Source organism: Panulirus ornatus, chromosome 16 (assembly GCF_036320965.1).
Source record: "Panulirus ornatus isolate Po-2019 chromosome 16, ASM3632096v1, whole genome shotgun sequence".
NCBI classification, from domain to species: domain Eukaryota; kingdom Metazoa; phylum Arthropoda; class Malacostraca; order Decapoda; family Palinuridae; genus Panulirus; species Panulirus ornatus.
In genome coordinates this window covers 41,105,072-41,123,586 of record NC_092239.1, presented here as the reverse complement: position 1 = coordinate 41,123,586, position 18,515 = coordinate 41,105,072, and the positions used below count along the sequence as shown (strand labels likewise).

Sequence of the window (18,515 nt, the reverse complement as noted above, 5' to 3'; positions counted from 1 at the left end):
GAGCACGATGGGACGACCCTTGAGCATGATGGTACGACGCTTGAGCACGAGGATACGACCCTTGAGCATGAGGGTACTACCCTTGAGCACGAGAGTACGACCCTTGAGCATGATGGTACGACGCTTGAGCACGAGGGTACGACCCTTGAGCACGAGGGTACGGCCCTTGAGCACGATGGGACGACCCTTGAGCACGAGGGTACGACGCTTGAGCATGAGGGTACGACGCTTGAGCACGAGGATACGACCCTTTGAACATGAGGGTACGACCCTTGATCACGAGAGTACGACCCTTGAGCACGATGGGACGACCCTTGAGCACGACGGTACGACGCTTAAGCACGAGGATACGACCCTTGAGCACGAGGGTACGACCCTTGAGCACGAGGGTACGACTCTTGAACACGAGGATGCGACCCTTGAACACGAAGATAAGACCCTTGAACACGAAGGTACGACCCTTGAGCACGAGAGTACGACCCTTGAGCACAAGGGCACGACCTTTGAGCACGAGGGTACGACTCTTGAACATGAGGGTACGACCCTTAAGCACGAGAGTACGACTCTTGAACACGAGGGTACGACCCTTAAGTGTACCATCCTGACGGTAAGACCATCATCATACCAAGAGTCGTACCGTCATGCTCAAGGGTCTTAGCGTCGTGTTCAAAGAGTCGTTCTTCTCACACGACAACACAGGCTAGTGTCGTGCCTCATGTCTGCCATGGCTGCAGTAGTGTGAATGACGGGATACAAGCCGTAATTAATGCTTACTCATGAGGGACACTGACGCTGTGACGGAGCCTTTTGATTATATATATATATATATATATATATATATATATATATATATATATATATATATATATATATGGTTTAGGTACATGGAAAGAATTGTTAACAAGAGGATATATAAATCAGAAGTGGAGGGAATAAGGAGAACAGAGAGACCAAATTGGAGATGGAAAAATAGAGTGAAAAAGATTTTGAGCGATCGGGGCCTAAACATGCAGGAGGGTGAAAACCGTGCACGGATAGAGTGAATTGGAACGATTTGGCATATTGGGGTCGACTTGCTGTTGATGGACTGAACCAGGGCATGTGAAACGTGTGGGGTAAACCATGGAAAGGTCTGTGGGGCCTAAATGTGGATAGGGAGCTATGGTTTCAGTGCATAGCACATGACAGCTAAAGACTGGATGTGAGCGGGTTTAGTTATGGGCGGCGAAGATTCGAAACCCAGTCTTACCTGCATGGCAGACCGGTTTGACATCGCGGTGACAGATGCTTTCCATCTCAGACCAACCAATGGTCCATGAGATCCCCCGTCACATCACGTGACCTGAAAGGGGGGGGGGGGGGGAATCCCGTGGACTAATAGATGGTCTGAGGTTAAAGTTTTCGTTGCCCATTTTATTGACCAGGTCTTAGTGTTAGGATGAACAGCTGGGTTGACTGTGGAGCGAATGTCTGAGTAGGCTTTGGACCTATGCGCTGGACTTCAGTGACCCATGAATGCGTCACAGTCAGCAACGCTAACCGCTACACCACGGCGGTATATTTGTAAACACACTCTCAGTTCAGCACTGGGGAAGAGAAGTGTATCTCACAGAACAACTGGTGAAGAGATTGTAGAGATAAGTGGGACCCCGGTGTCCTTGAAAATATGTGGAAGCCCGTGTCCTTGAAAATATGTGGAAGCCCCGGTGTCCTTGAAAATATAAGTGCCTTAGCACTATCATCACTCGTTTGGAACGCTACACCAACAGACATGATGAGGGGAAAAATGAAAATAGTTCTAACTGCCATTTCTTGAAAACGAAATAATGTGTTTATGAATTTCTAACTTTGCTTTTCCTCATGAAGATATGAAAATAAAGAGAACGGAAGTGAAAGTTGTTATTGTGAAAAGGGCAAAACAAAAATAGTGAAATTGATGAGAAAAGGTTATTACCCGTACCAGCATAACACAAGAACTGTTCATGATAAGGACTTGATATTAGAGTTATTCATTCTCTGGACCATCGGCTTCCGGAAGACGGAGAGCTTCTTTGCATTACCATGACCTCAAGGATATTTATTATTTATTGGTTATCTATCCCTCCCACACACACTATAACTATCCATGGGTCTAGTGGACCCATACACCATAAGGCATAAAGAAGGAATAGGAGCAACAGAGTGACGCACCCGCCCTCTGCGATGTCTGATCAAGAACTAAAGGTAGAGGGACCCATGTTGTTATACACGTATGGGAACCCCGAAGAACAATTGAACTTCGAATCGTATTAGGTCTAGATGACCCTGGTGATAATGTACCCAAACATCTTGAACATTCATTTGTTTCATCATTCGCCACAAAATCATGCCTGTTTTTGTAATTTCTTGAGTAAATTCAGTGTAAGTTGCTGTTTTAATCATATTGTTTTATCTCTATCTAGTTACATAGATTGTCTCGTGATATAAAGTTCAAGAGAAGCTTGTGAACGGTTCGTGTAAAGTGTGAAGGGCGGGAGAGGCGGCAGTTGTGTGTGCGGTATCGGCTGCCAATATGGGCTGGAGGCTGGGAGGTGAAGTAATGATCGGTTGCCACTTGAAGGTGGAACGCTTGGTCGCTCCCTCACTCACGCCTCAAGAGTCCTGCAGGAGGAAGGGAAGGTAGGCTGGAAAAGACGGGGAATGGGAAGGAGGAAGCATCTTGAGGGAGGAGGAGGAGGAAGGAAGAAGCTGGAAAGATGAGGAAGGTGAATTCGTGAACTGTGAAAGGCGGGGCGAGCGCCTGGGGCCTAGTTGTTGAGGTGAAGGCGTTCCAGGACACTGGAAGAGCAAGCCAAGATGAGAGGAGGAAGATCTTGTTAAGGCTCGGGTGGAAAACAAGAAAGACAAGAGGAAGAGCACAAGGGAACATTGGAAACCAGGAAAAAGTGTTTTGAAAAGAACAGTAGGAGGAACACGGAGAACAGCATGAGGAACATCAGCAGAAGCAGGAGCGAGCCGAAGAACCAGCATGGCGGGACACTGCTCGGTAATTAGAACGCCAAGTTTTAATTTGATGGGTTCCTTCCATGCTTCTCTCAAATTACTTTTTGATTTTGAGTATTAGGAATCCAGATCTCCCGAGGATGTTTGCCTGGTTTGTGATACGCTGTTGTGTGCTCTCTGGGTGTGAGAGGGGAAGATGAGGCCCGCAAGATGAAGAGAGCAGAGGAAGAAGTAGAGGCAGAAAGACGGAGAGAGACAAGGAGATCAGAGAGATGGAGGCATGAGGCAGCTCTGGAGTGTTATGTTGGTTACGTAGGCTGACGAATCTTTTGTTACTCTTGTTCTCGGTCTGGTAGGTTGAGGCTGTGGCTCTTTTTGAGAGTATGATCTGGGGAAAGGAGGGCTATAACCTAAGAGCAGACCTATGCTACAGAATATTCTGTGAACTTTGCAATGAAGACGTGAGGCTATGGGCGCCACTGCGTGGGTGCAAGTGGAGGAGGAAAATTGACAAGGAGAGAGACATTGTTCGAGAGAAAACGCCAGAAAGCTCAGGAGCTCATGAATATAATGTGGAGGATATAAAGACGACACTGTAGCTAGCCAGCATACGAAAGATATAGAAGAGCAAGAAATGAGTACTGCAAGGTAAGGCAGAGAGAGAGCAGAGAAACTTAACTAGTGTGGACGAGGCAAAAGACAATTTAAAACTTTTCCATAAGTTCATGAGGGGGAAATTATTGGTTAGAGAGCAGCTACCCAGGCTAATTAACTCGGAGGCAAGTGTCTGGAAACTAGAAGAAATGACACATTCCCATAAGGATCATGGAACTGATGTCTCCTCGTATGTGTTGCAGGAATGTGCAAAGGAACTTGCCAGTCTACTCGAAATGTTGAACAGGTCGTTAGAGGAAGGTGCAGTTCCAGAGACGAACAAGAATGCAAATGTTATGATCGCAAACTATAAATCCAAACGATGGAAAGATGAAACTAATGATACGAGAAACAAAAGGAATCCAGGTAAAGACGATCATGCATTGTGTATCTCTTAGACCCTAATGATAAGGTGAGTCCATCTTGAATTGAATGGATGGGTGTGTTTTCCTGGAGGGACAGAAAGCTTTTGACACTGTGCCCCAAGGGGAAGTGAAACGCCTTCGGAGCTGAATTGATTTTTAAGAAGCAATAGCTACAGGAGAGAAGATAACCCGAGTGGAAGAGAGCAAAGGAGGCGGATAAGAGGAACATTCTTGAAATGGGCTGAGGTCAGCAGTGGTGTGCCTCAGGCCTCGATCTTGAGCCTACTGCTGTTCTTGGTGTATGTCATTGACTTGAACGTAGACATATACGTGGATGATTTCAAGGTTTTGAGGGAAATACAGAATAACGATAACTTCATCAGTTTACACGGGGAACCTGGACAGACACCAAAGTTGGTTAGATATACGATTGGTGAAGTTCAGTGCAAGTAAGTGTAAGATGATTAAGATGGGACACAGTGAAAGAAGGCTTCCGTGCGATGATTAACTAGCAGGAAATAAGCTATAAGAAAATACCCGTCACCGGAGCTTCACATTAGTAGGATCATAAGAGTTGAATTGTCTACTTGGAAGTGTTAGAACTGCATGTAAGTACAAGGTTAAGGACACTGTTTTTTTAAGGTCCTGACAACATATGTCAGACCAGAACTGGACTATGTCTTTGTTGTATGCTCACTTTACCAAAAGACACACAAAGATCTGACTGAGAGGGTTTAGAAAAGAGCACCTACGATTGTACCAGAGTTAAGAGAGCTGAGCTACAATGAAAGGCTAAACGGTATAAATTTGTCCCCCATGGAGAAGAGGAGAGAGATGGTTGACCAAATTACAACCCTCAAGATTCTAAATCAGTTGGACGACGTGGACAGTGAGCAGTTCTTCACGGGTCGCAATACCACAGTCACCACAGGCTACGCAGGGAGCTGGCTGGAGAGGATATAACGAAGCGTCTTTTAAGTATCAGGCTGATGTGTGAGGCAGGGATAAGAGTAAACAAGATACAGTGAATTCCACCAATTTAGAAATATCTAAATTGTTACTTGATGGAACAGAAGCTCAAGAGGTCTGGCCTCATGAGGGTAGAACTCCCTTGTATAAAGGATAAATTACACAGGGAACAACCTTTTGCTTAACAGAGTATTCAGAATATTTCTGTCTCCAGCTTGAAAGCCTCGTGTGTGTGTGGAGGTTTACCCTCCGTTTTATGTTTTACATTCTGAAAACACAGGCAAGACTTGAGTTTACAAAGAAACATATATTATTCAAGAATGCCAGCAACTGCATAGCAGAAATGCAACGTTACATCTCTCTCTCTTGTTGCACATATCTCTTCACGGTGAAGTGACGGTTGCGCATATATATATATATATATATATATATATATATATATATATATATATATATATATATATATATATATATATATATATATATATATATATTATCCCTGGGGATAATGGAGAAAGAATACTTCCCACGTATTCCCTGCGTGTCGTAGATGGCGACTTAAAGGGGAGGGATCGGGGGGTGGAAATCCTCCCCTCCTGTTTTTAACTTTCCAAAAGAAGGAATAAAGAAGGGGTCCAAGTGAGGATATTCCCTCCAAGGCTCAGTCCTCTGTTGTTAATGTTTCCTCGCTATATATATATATATATATATATATATATATATATATATATATGTATATATATATATATATATATATCATGGTGGTAAATCTCATATTTAGAGAGAGAGAAGGACTGCATTCCTCCCTCACCACCACCCCTTCTGTGGACCTGGATACTGATAAGAAAATCGATAGGAGATCGACCTCACCTCCAGCAGAACAGTTTGCCTGAGGAGGAACAGAGGAGGTACGAACAGTGTGTCAAAGAGTCGGGACATCGCTCCCCACATACCACCCCCGTTTCTCTCCATTTCTTTAATAAACAATTGGACATATGTGTGGTCGTGACTCCCCCCTCTCTCCTTCTCCCCTTACCGCCACTCCCCTTCTTCCCCTCCCCACAATTGAATGGAAGAACAGGGGTTATATACCGTGTGTTATGTGGGGAGGAAGGAGGGAGTTGGACCGGGGAGCATAATGGCCTATAATATCACACGCATGGCTCACAAAGATAAGTGATCCTAATTAAATGTGGAACGTATTGTAATGGGATTTATCTCCGTCTCCTCAAGGATGGTGCTGCGTATCTTGCCGTGGGGCCTGGTAACTAGGGAGGGAAGACAATAGTGCACCGTAATAAGTAACGTGTGAGGGTCAAATGGCCATCGGAAATGGAGGGAGATGTGGCCTCTATTTGCACCGGTGGATTATAGAACATTACACACCGAACAGGTTGTTGTACGTCACTAAAGTGTCACAAGTGTGTGGGAGGTGCGTGAGGTGATGAGGAGCACTGGGGCACGAAGTACGACGATACGACCCTTGAGCACGACAGTACGACCCTTGAGCACGACATCAAGACCTTTGAGCACGACAGCAAGACCCTTGTGCACGACAGTAGACCCTTGAGCACGACATCAAGACCCTTGAGCACGACATCAAGACCCTTGTGCACGACGGTCCGACCCTTGTGCACGACAGTAGACCCTTGAGCACGACAGTACGACCCTTGAGCACGACATCAAGACCCTTGTGCACGACAGTAGACCCTTGAGCACGACAGTGCGACCATTGAGCACGACAGTACGACCCTTGAGCACGACTTCAAGACCCTTGTGCACGACGATACGATCCTTGAGCACGACAGCAAGACCCTTGTGCACGACAGTACGACCCTTGAGCACGACAGCAAGACCCTTGAGCACGACGGTCCGACCCTTGAGCACGACAGCAAGACCCTTGAGCACGACGGTCCGACCCTTGAGCACGACAGCAAGACCCTTGAGCACGACGGTCCGACCCTTGAGCACGAAAGTACGGCCCTGGAACAACGTCGGAACGACCCTTGGGCTTTGGAGGCCTGGCCATTATACCCATAACGATCAGGTCAAAGGTCACAACAACGCTCCCAAGGGTTGTACCGTTGTGCTCAAGGGTTGTACCGTCGTGCTCAAGGGTTGTACCGTCGTGCTCAAGGGTAGTACCATTGTCCTCAAGAGTTGTACCGTTGTGCTCAAGGGTTGTACCGTCGTGCTCAAGGGTTGTACCATTGTCTTCAAGAGTTGTACCGTTGTGCTCAAGGGTTGTACCGTCGTGCTCAAGGGTTGTACCATTGTCTTCAAGAGTTGTACCGTTGTGCTCAAGGGATTTAATCCACTGAGGGGAACCCCAGACCATACCTCACCCCTCCTCTTACCCCTCACCCATTTAGATGTAATGTGAAGGAGTCGTAGTTAGGCTTAACTGTACCGCTGGCGGATGTGTTACATTGTCAAGTGGGATGTGAAGGAAGTGTCTCCCACAGATTGTTCTATTCTGTCATGTTTTATAATTGCTGCAATGAAGATGATTACGGGTCATTATACGTATATTGTATTAGGCTAGCGGAATGGTGTGGTTTGTATTGTTTACGAAGGAAAACGTTGGAGGGACTGTTCTTCGTGTGTTACGTGAGGAGAGTTTGACACTCACTCGTGTTGCCCCGTTTTCTTCTTAACCTTGTGTATATGTACCATGTCTTTATTCCTGTGTATGTACACACACGCACACACTCCTGCCGCCTACGTCAGATACCCATTGATTAACAGGCCTCAAGGGGAGGATGAATACCTGGGTTGGGTGTAACCAAACTGCCGAGTCGAGGATTCGAACCCATGCGGGCCCGAACCTGAACGGTCCCGTTCTGACTCATGGTCAGTAACGCTTAACACTGTGTGTGTGTGTGTGTGTGTGTGTGTGTGTGTGGGAGGTGAGTGAGGTGAAATAACCTAATTGAACGGGGAGGAGGCACGACAGGCATTGATGACTGCATGATACTACCTCTAATATCCAAATTTGCGGGATACAAATATAGAGAGAACACCTCAAACATCCTGGACCCAAGACTCTTCACCACCTTCTTGCCTGCTATCATGAGAAACACCAGTGGATGCACAGTAGAGAAGCTTAAGGGTACACTGGACAAGTGCCTACAGTCAGACTGTGGGGGTCATGTGGGCCTGAGGGCTACGGCTTCCAAACAGCTTGGTCGACCAACGACCCAACCCAACAGACTGGGCGCAGCCTGGGCTGTAGGCTTAAAAGACGTCTGAAGACTTCACCAGGTATTCACTTGTTCTACAGTACATTTGTAGGGCTTCATATCTGGAACTTTCTGTACTATTTCATAGCTTTTACTACTTCCGTATTCTCTCCACATTCTTGGTATCCTAACTCAGCTTATACCATCCATACACTACTGCTACACAACAAAAATACTTCTTTACATATTTTCTGACAAGAGTTTTGCTTAATTCCACGTTACGTCAGCCCTTTGGAAGTGTTCACCTTCTACTTCATCAAGCTGATTGAAGAACTCAAAGGTTGTCATCAGGTCACCCCTTTCTCTTTATTTTTTTTTCATAGTGGGTAAATGTAAGGCCTCCAGCCCTTCTTTTGAACCTCCTTCATCATCTTTTCTCTCATGTAGTACAGTAACACCAATGTGAATGTAGTTCTCATTTTTCCACATTACACAACTAGATACAATATTGATTCTCGAAACCTTCTCTCACGCATAGATCCAACGGTGTATATGTATTTCTTGATATATATATGTATATAACATTCGCATTTTTGTCTTCAACTTTTTATCTTCCATCCTGGATGGCCTTGATTGGGGCGTATTATTTGCCCATGTCATATCTGTCACATAAGACCTTTCACTGTATTCCAACCTTATTATTTCTCAATTATTCAGTCTGAACTTCTTCAGCCAATGTCTCAGGACAACTTTGGAGTTTGTCTTGGTCCGGCCATTACTCTTTTTTTCTTATATTCAGTCGCCGTTTCCTGCGTTAGCGAGGTAGCACCAGGAACAGACGAAGAAAGGCCATATCCCACATATCCATCTCTAACTGTCATGTGAAATGCACCGAAGCCACGGCTTCCCATCTACCACCAGGCCCCACAGAATTTTCCATGGTTTACCCCGAACGTTTTACATGTCCTGGTTCAGTCCAGTGACAGCACGTCGACCCCAGTTTACCACACTGTCCCAATTTACTCTATCTATCAATCAATCAATCAGTTAATCTATCTATCTATCTCTATCTATCTGTCTATCTATCTGTCTATCTATCTATCTATCTATCTATCTATCTATCTTTTTTTTTTTTTTTTTGCCGCTGTCTCCTCGAAAAGGATAAGCAGACATCTTGAAGTCTTCATGTGACTCAAGCTGGGATGTAGATACCTATGGGAGTCTGCCTCTCCTGCTAATGATGAACAGATCAAATGTAAACTTTGTCAGCAAAGCCACTCACACGTGTGGCCCTGCAACATTATGTATTTAACTGTTGTAAATTCAATTAGTTTAGAGATGGTTCTTGTCAAACACTACAAGATGTGTGTAAACATTTTATCCTTTACAATATTTTACCTCAGAACCCTGAAAAGTATCAAAACTTTACTAATTGGGAATGATTCATTTGATATTATTGAGAATGATTCAATTGATATAAATCTTGATACGTATTCCAGTTATCATTTTTCAATTCATGTAAACTGCTGAATAAATCGTTTCACGTCACCTTATCCATGTTCACATTTTTCTCATTATGTAACAAAATTTCATGCAGTCAGACCTGTTCCCCGGGCCTGTTATACACTCTGTATCCTGTTCTGGAACACAGACCACAGGTTGGGCAGGGGTGTACACAGACCACAGGTCGGGCAGGAGTGTACACAGACCACAGGTTGGGCAGGAGTGTACACAGACCACAGGTTGGGCAGGAGTGTACACAGACCACAGGTTGGGCAGGAGTGTACACAGACCACAGGTTGGGCAGGAGTGTACACAGACCACAGGTCGGGCAGGAGTGTACACAGACCACAGGTTGGGCAGGAATGTACACAGACCACAGGTCGGGCAGGAGTGTACACAGACCACAGGTTGGGCAGGAGTGTACACAGACCACAGGTTGGGCAGGAGTGTACACAGACCACAGGTTGGGCAGGAGTGTACACAGACCACAGGTTGGGCAGGAGTGTACACAGACCACAGGTCGGGCAGGAGTGTACACAGACCACAGGTTGGGCAGGAGTGTACACAGACCACAGGTTGGGCAGGAGTGTACACAGACCACAGGTTGGGCAGGAGTGTACACAGACCACAGGTTGGGCAGGAGTGTACACAGACCACAGGTTGGGCAGGAGTGTACACAGACCACAGGTTGGGCAGGAGCGTACACTAAACTCGCTATTCTTGAGGCAAAAAATGAATTTCTCTTTCCCGCTTTATCATGTACATTTCTGAACAGATGAGGGCGCATCTTATCTGTTAATGAGTTTGGTCTCCAGTACTCCGACAATGTCATGTTTCTAATGTATAGTTTGGGCCTCACTGAAGTCCATATTTATTTCCCCTCGTAATATCATTACGTCCGTGTTCGTATACGTTATTTTCCATCTGACTTTTCTTGTTGCTTAATATACTTGGCCTCACTGAGGAAGTGGCGGGGTTAATTTGCTCTTTAGTATCTGCTGATGCGTGTGTGTGTACGTGTGTGTGTGTGTGTGTGTGTGTGTGTGTGTGTGTGTGTGTGTGTGTGTGTGTAAAGGCTGGGAGCGAGGATGTGAGGGGGGGGGACTCCCTTATCTTTTAGTTACATGATATTTGATATTAACTCATCACTTTGATTAAGACAAATGGTGACATTAATACACGACTTTATGATAGACTTTATCTAAGACTTCGTAGACTGTATCTACCACTGAATATTATGGTCTGTGTAACCCAGTGTTTTCTCTTCCGCAGGTAATGCTGAGTTCCCACCTGTTGCTTCACATGTTTGAGTATACAGTGGATATACAGTAGATATATACAGGTAGGTATACAGTAGCTATGCAGTAAGTATACAGTAGATATACAGGATGTATGATGTGTTCTTTATGTATGATCATCTCTCGCATACGTGGTGCTTATAGACTGACACACTCGCTCAGACTGAATCTGCACGCGAGGAGACGCACTCAGAGGGAAACTAGACTGAAATGTACGCACCCACGAACGCACCCTGACGCTACTTAGAGAGACATGCGTTGGAGAACCACACAGGCACGAACGCTGACACGGACGCGATCGCTTACACAGATTCAAGAAACTGTAAGATCATAAAGTTCAAATAGTGGGACCTCACGAGCGTAGAACTCCCTCCACGTGCATCACAAATAGGCAGCAAGAAAGATGTCTATAATAGAAACAGGAGGTTGACACAGGCAGGCAGGCACGGAAAATCTGTCATGAACCCAGCAGACTGCACCATACGGAACACAGATCCGCGGACACCTTACGATGGGGTCGGAGGTTTTCTATCCTCACAGCTCGGTCTTGGACCTTACCTTACTCTAGGTATACCATGTGATGGCTTTGGATGTCTTTAGAGCCCCACAGTTTGATTTGTGTGGCTCATTTATTCAATCTAGCTGGTGAGGACCGCGGCACGTAGGCCAATGTACCAGTCAAATCCTGGCTGGCCTGGTCCACTTTGCAGTTACCTGTTCTGGCCCACCTTATAATTGTATGCTGTACAGTCCATTGTACCTCTATAGCTGCAGGAAGTGTATTAAACACACACTTGAATCCAGGATGCTTATGTTGTTTTCTCTCTTGATATTTACTATACGTGTTCATCTCACAAGTAATGTTTTACGTCGTCTCCCATTCCAGTCGTGCCAGTAAGGGAACTAGTTTTGCATTCAAACTGGAAAGCATGCCTTCCAGGATTCTCCAGGTGTAATACATGATATATCTCTCTCCCATCTGCGTTCCAAGATGTTTCCAGTAGCTCAGACCCCAGACAGACTTTATAATTTCGGCCGCCCAGAAAGGAAATGTTATCGTACAGCGGTATTGTGGTCGGGAGAGTGGAGTGCCCTCAAGTCTGCCATCATTACTTTTATCTCTCTTGTCTTTAAAGTTTGTAGGATTCAGTCTGTTTCTCCTTTTTCAGACGAAGCAACTGTTGCTCTATTGTATTTCCAGAAGGTAAAGCTTTCAGACTTCATTACTATGTCTTCCACAATTTTCTTGACCACATTTCAGCTAAGCATTCATGAAACTGATATAAAGATGCAGTTCTACATCTCCCACGAATGCTTATGAAGTATATTTCGTCTGTCTTTAATCATCTTTAGAGGACAAAGATTACCATTTTCTTTGCCTCTTGATTCCATTTATTTTAACCATTGTTGATAAAACTCAGCAAGAAAATATTTATGTATAGTATGTTTACATATAACTTCTCTTGATATGATGCAGAAGACTGATATTCTAAAGAGGTCACTCGTCAATATGAGTTGTCCTCTTTTGTGTGTGTATTTGGTCCATTTTTATGTGACATTTCAGCTAATGTTGTCGTGACTTGATCGAGAAATCACTTGCTGTTATTCCCTCATGTTCAATAACTACTACATCCTTTTAACTGATCTTGATGAGCCTTGAGATAAGTGTCTTTCAAGAGTATATGGCTGGAGACATACTGCCTGCATTCGTTAGCATATATTGGCTCTTCAAATTCTGTGTTGTTTTGTCATGTCTTCACTTCATAACGGAACACTTGAAGGTTTTCCACGATTGAAATGCATGTTATTACCAGTGGCCCAGTGGAAGACTCGGTATAAGTGTTCTTGATATTGCTAAGTGTCTTTTACAAATGAGACCTCAGTAATTATTCTCGCATCATCTGCAAACAGCAAGGGAAAGAGCGGGAAATGCCGTGTAAAGACGAGAGGCCTGTGGTAGGCGGAGAACTGGTGTATGCTAAACACCAACGTCTGCAAATGATAATGTGAAGCTGTGGTTCGTGGATGTAGTCTGCGTCAGGTGTGGTGAGAGGGAGGAAAGCTGCAATGTACTGTATCTAGTGAAGCCGAGCGCTTAACCATGAAGGAACTGTGAAGGGCCTGATTTACGCTTCCCTCTTGTCATGTGTTTAGTTAAGTTTTTTTTCTAACCATCTTTTCACTAGTCCAGTTGTGTTAGTCATACTCATTATGGTAGTTGACTCCAAGATCATATTTGTTAAAGTCATTTTTATAAAGTCTGTGTATATTACGACAGAATTTTTTTTTCAGCGCTTTTTTATCAAGTTTATCGTATTAAACAAACAGTTGAAGAAGCCTTGATCTTCCCACCCTAAAAGCATGTTGCCCCGGGTCATGTAGATGATGTAGTCCCAAGAAGTGAGTCAGCTTACATCGTACATCTCCCGAAGATTTTAGTGACGTGCGATTTCGTCGCTATTAATCAGCAGTATTTTTTTCGTGAACTGCTTTGCTATTTCCCTTCTGGAAGGGGATGTTCAGCGCTCCTTGCTCGTAATGCTCCGCATTTTTACCCGCTGTCTTGGTTTTGGGGTCAGTAATTCCCAGGATTCTCTGGGGTTGATCTAAGCCAGGGGAAGTCTCTTACTGTCCAGATGACTGATGACAACATCTGTTTATTAGCCAAAAACAATATATCCCAGAACCCTGTGGGTAAACATGACCCCGTAACAAAGAATATGATAATTGAAGGATATGATAGCGACGGAGAGCATTTAAAGTCAAAAGGACACGAGTGTTTCAAAGTTTGACTTGCCGAAGTTGTTTTGTAGAGCCAGTATGTCGTGGATGACTTGTTTCCTTGATAGTAAAGCTACCTACACGACTGTCTTAAAGGTGGGGAAAAGACATCTAAAAAACAATCGTTGATGTGGAAGTATCACAAAGCCGGAGGCGAGATGGTGGTGCCAGTGGTGGAGTGTTGCCGTGCCTAGCTACCAGGTTTGGGGTGCTGCTGTGCGTGGCTACCAGGGTTGGGGTGCTGCTGTGCCTGGCTACCAGGGTTGGGGTGTTGCTGTGCCTAGCTACCAGGGTTGGGGTGCTGCCGTGCCTAGCTACCAGGGTTGGGGTGCTGCCGTGCCTAGCTACCAGGGTTGGGGTGCTGCTGTGCCTGGCTACCAGGGTTGGGGTGTTGCTGTGCCTAGCTACCAGGGTTGGGGTGCTGCTGTGCCTAGCTACCAGGGTTGGGGTGCTGCCGTGCCTGGCTACCAGGGTTGGGGTGCTGCCGTGCCTGGCTACCAGGGTTGGGGTGCTGCCGTGCTACCAGGGTTGGGGTGCTGCCGTGCTACCAGGGTTGGGGTGCTGCCGTGCTTGGCTGCAGATGAGGGAGGGCTGCCGTGCCTGGCTGCGGGTTAGGCCCGGTTGATCTCATGTGGCTGGTTGAGTTTGGTTCCCGCATCTCGTCTTTAATCGCCCACACACACCTGCATGACCACGTGAGCAGCACTGTCTTTCATGATCACGGCAGCGGCGCCTGCAGCATGGGATGCAGTGTCAACCCTGGTGTCAGGGTGAAGATGAAGTATGAGCCCTGATGTTAAGGTGAGGCTGAAGGGTAAAACCCCTGGCGTTAGGGTGAACCCTATTTAGGGCGTGAATTATAGGGGCGCGTGGGAGAGTCGCAGCTCAACGGAGAGAGAGAGAGAGAGAGAGAGAGAGAGAGAGAGAGAGAGAGAGAGAGAGAGAGAGAGAGAGGTCACACATAAGTCATCCCATCAGAGCGACTATGAGAGTCGAGATCCTCACACTTGCCCTTCAGTTCCTATATAGATTATGGGTATGTTCGACCACTGCCACACCAGACGGTTAAGCCACGAAGAAGACAGTGGCTTCGTCTTACCACAGTGATCACAAGTGAACAAGCTCTCCCCTGAGTGATCACAGCAGAAGTCTGCCTCCCCTCAGTGATCACAGCAGAAGTCTGTCTCTCCTCAGTGATCACAGCAGAAGTCTGTCTCTCCTCAGTGATCACAGCAGAAGTCTGCCTCTCCTCAGTGATCACAGCAGAAGTCTGCCTCCCCTCAGTGATCACAGCAGAAGTCTGTCTCTCCTCAGTGATCACAGCAGAAGTCTGTCTCTCCTCAGTGATCACAGCAGAAGTCTGCCTCTCCTCAATGATCACAAGAGATTAGTCTCCATTTCGTCTGTTGATGGCAGGAGACTAGTCTCTCTCTCCTCTGGGCTCCACAAGAGGAGGTGCCTCCTAAAAGAACCTTACCTGTAGTTCAACCGAAATGAGTGTCGGGGGCACATCTCTATCCCCCCCTTCCATATTAACGTCTTCCTAATCACTGATTTTATTTGCGACTTGATCAGTCAGGCTGGAGGGTATCTTCAGCCCACTCGCCCACTGCTGGTCAGGCTAAACCATTTTCCTACTTCCCTCTTGGACACAACTGAAGCTTAACTACGTGTTTTGTAACTTTGTAAACATCAGACAGTTTGGTTGACAATTGGCTATCCTACCCTGGTCTGTGGTATGGTAGCAGCTGGCAAACCTACCCTGGTCTGTGGATGGTAATAACAGTGTATCCTACCCTGGTCGAGAGTACTATAACACATGGCTGTCCTACCCTGGTCGAGGTTACTGTAACAACTGGCGAACCTTCCTTGGTTATCCTACGTTGGTCGAGGTTACTGTAACAACTGGCGAACCTTCCTTGGTTATCCTACACTGGTCGAGGGTACTGTAACAACTGGCTATCCCACACTGGTCGAGGGTACTGTAACAACTGGTTATCCTACACTGGTCGAGGGTACTGTAACAACTGGTTATCCTACCCTGGTCGAGGGTACTGTAACAACTGGTTATCCTACACTGGTCGAGGGTACTGTAACAACTAGATACCCTACCCAGGTCTATGGTACTGTAACAGCTGGCCAGCATACCGTGGTCTGTGTTGCTCCAACAACTGCACAGATCCTTTCATGTTGATCATCATTGCGTCTTGTGACGTTCCCATATAACTCTACTTCCTTGCACATATGGGCGACTTGTATTTCAGGCATTTTCCACTTGTAGGTTAGATCTCTCGCGCATCTGCCTTCCAGTGAATGGAAATTTGGTATTTTTTGGGCGCTCCCAGTAAATTGGAAGTTTAATTGAATCATCGCAAGACCTGAATATCATTTATGCTTTTTCTAGGCGTCTGTATCCCTCTCCGTCAAGGTAGTGTGAGGGGAGGTGGTGCGTCAGGATGGTCCTATGATCGAGGCAGTACAGGAGTTACCGACAGTGTCATCTTGGGCTGGAATGCACTTGTATATCATATGGGAACACAGCCCAATGAGTTACGAGGGTTTGTCGTCCTCGTATGATGACTGTGGTGGTACTTCAGCCACTCCCGGATCTCAGGTCTTCCTCAGGACATAGAAAAAAAAAGAGAGACACACGAGTGACCGTGTGAGTCACTAGCTGAATTTCCTGTTTTGAGTTCTTTACTCCCCCAACACCGAGGATGATCACTTCAACCTTTACATTACTGTCGGTGACTTAATCGAAAACTGCCATGACGTCAGACGGAACATTCTGGATGTCTTGGTCAAGCAAGGCCTTCCCTTACTCATCCTGGTGCTGTCGTGAAAAACATTTTGTTGGAGTTTCTTTTTTCGAATCAGATACGAAGATAAGGATTAGGAAGGCAGGTGTGATGACCGTGTACATCACAGTGGGGGAGGTGGGCAATCCCTCCCTCCCATGGTGAGGGATAGAGCCAGCCCGTCCCATCCATGGTGGGCAAAGAGAGGTCATCCCTTTCTCTCTCTCCCTCTCCCAGGGTGAGGGAAGGAAGCTATCCCCTCCAGCCCCACAGCCTGCACCACCCATGTTCTCTATCAGCCTCAGCCACCCAGAACCTCCGCCACCTTGAACCTCCGCCGCCCTGGCTTGGCCTTGTGCCCGTCATCTCTGCGTCTTCCAACTTTATCACCGTAGACCACAGCCCAACTTCCTGGGCCACCTCACACTGCCGCCCACCGCATCCCACCGCCCAACTTCCTGGGCCACCTCACACTGCCGCCCACCGCATCCCACCGCTCAACTTCTTGGGCCACTTCACACTGCCGCCCACCACATTCCACCGCCCAACTTCCTGGGCCACCTCACGCTGCCGCCCACTACATCCGAATCAGTTAGAACCGCTGCCCGCATTGTGTGCCGACCGCGCCACCCTCTACCACCCATAACTGTTAACTGCCATGTATAAGCTCGACCAAGGTCCACCGCATGTGGACACTCCACCCTCGTGCCATATATGGCTCACCAGTGCTTGTGGCAACTGCGTCCGTGGTAGTGGGTGTGTGTCGAGGCTGTATTGATCATGTTATCATCCAAGTTGTGGGCGTATGTCCACATTATGTTGACCATTTGGGAGTAACCACATGGGTATGTGACCACGCCATACTGACCAAGTGGGTATGTGGCCACAATGCAGTGAACATGTGGGCATGTGTCCTCACTATAGTGAACATGTGGGCATGTGTCCTCACTATAGTGAACATGTGGGTATTGGTTACGCCAAAGCCATTGCTCAAGACTCATGGACTCTTACACCTGAGCTCAGGAACATCTGCACAGCCTTCATGTCTCCCTGAATTTGCCTTTGTCTCCCCGCCTGGTCTTGCTCCCTCCCCACCACACAGCGGAGGCTACTGGAAGGGTATCAAAAGGGGAGCGTACAAGATCACCCCCGGTCCCTCGTACACCAGCCATCAAGAGAAGCCAGACACACTGGTCCTCCTGACACTCTCCAGGGTTCACATAGACCTCGTCTGACAGCTGAGAGGGAGGAGGTAGCACCAGTCTTGCCACCGACACCTCCTGCCACTAGAGATCCAGCCGACCCCTAGTTGGCGACTCCAGCAAGATCTCTCTCTCTCTCTCTCTCTCTCTCTCTCTCTACATCCACATATCCTACAACTATTATCCATTTCTGCCTTGTCCAAGCCCTCCATTCAAACCCTCCTAACTACCCAATCAAACAGAGACCACACGAGCTCCTGCAGACCACTACAAGGGCCTTCCCTTCCATTGTTTCAGGCCACTCACTCACTCTCTATATATTCTCTTTATATATGACGGCCTCTCGCTGCATTTCCTGAATAAGAATATACGTTAATTATTATTATGATTATCGTCATTATTATCATCTTTATTATTATTATTATTATTATTATTATTATTATTATTATTATTATTATTATTATTATTATAGTAGTAGTAGTAGTAGTAGTAGTAGTAGTAGTAGTAATAGTGGCAGTAATGTTAGTAGCAGCATTAGTAGTAGTACTAACCATGTGGGCCTCTGTCCACCCTATGTTGACCATGTGAGCATATGTCGACGCAGTATTGACTATGTGGGCGTATGTCGACATTATGTTGACCATGTAGACATGTGCCCACAATGTGTCGGCCATGTGGACTTTGCGACGTTGTGAGGACCAACCTAAACACTATATTGACCATATTTTACGTCTGCCTTACTTTATCTTGGATGGTTTTCTACCCAACATGGCATTCCAGA

General features: G+C 46.3%; 1 protein-coding gene across 1 annotated transcript in view; it reads left to right on the top strand.

The window, feature by feature from the left end:
* Positions 1-18,515, top strand: part of Prosap (SH3 and multiple ankyrin repeat domains prosap) — a 1,027,613-nt gene that overhangs the window by 480,008 nt on the left and 529,090 nt on the right.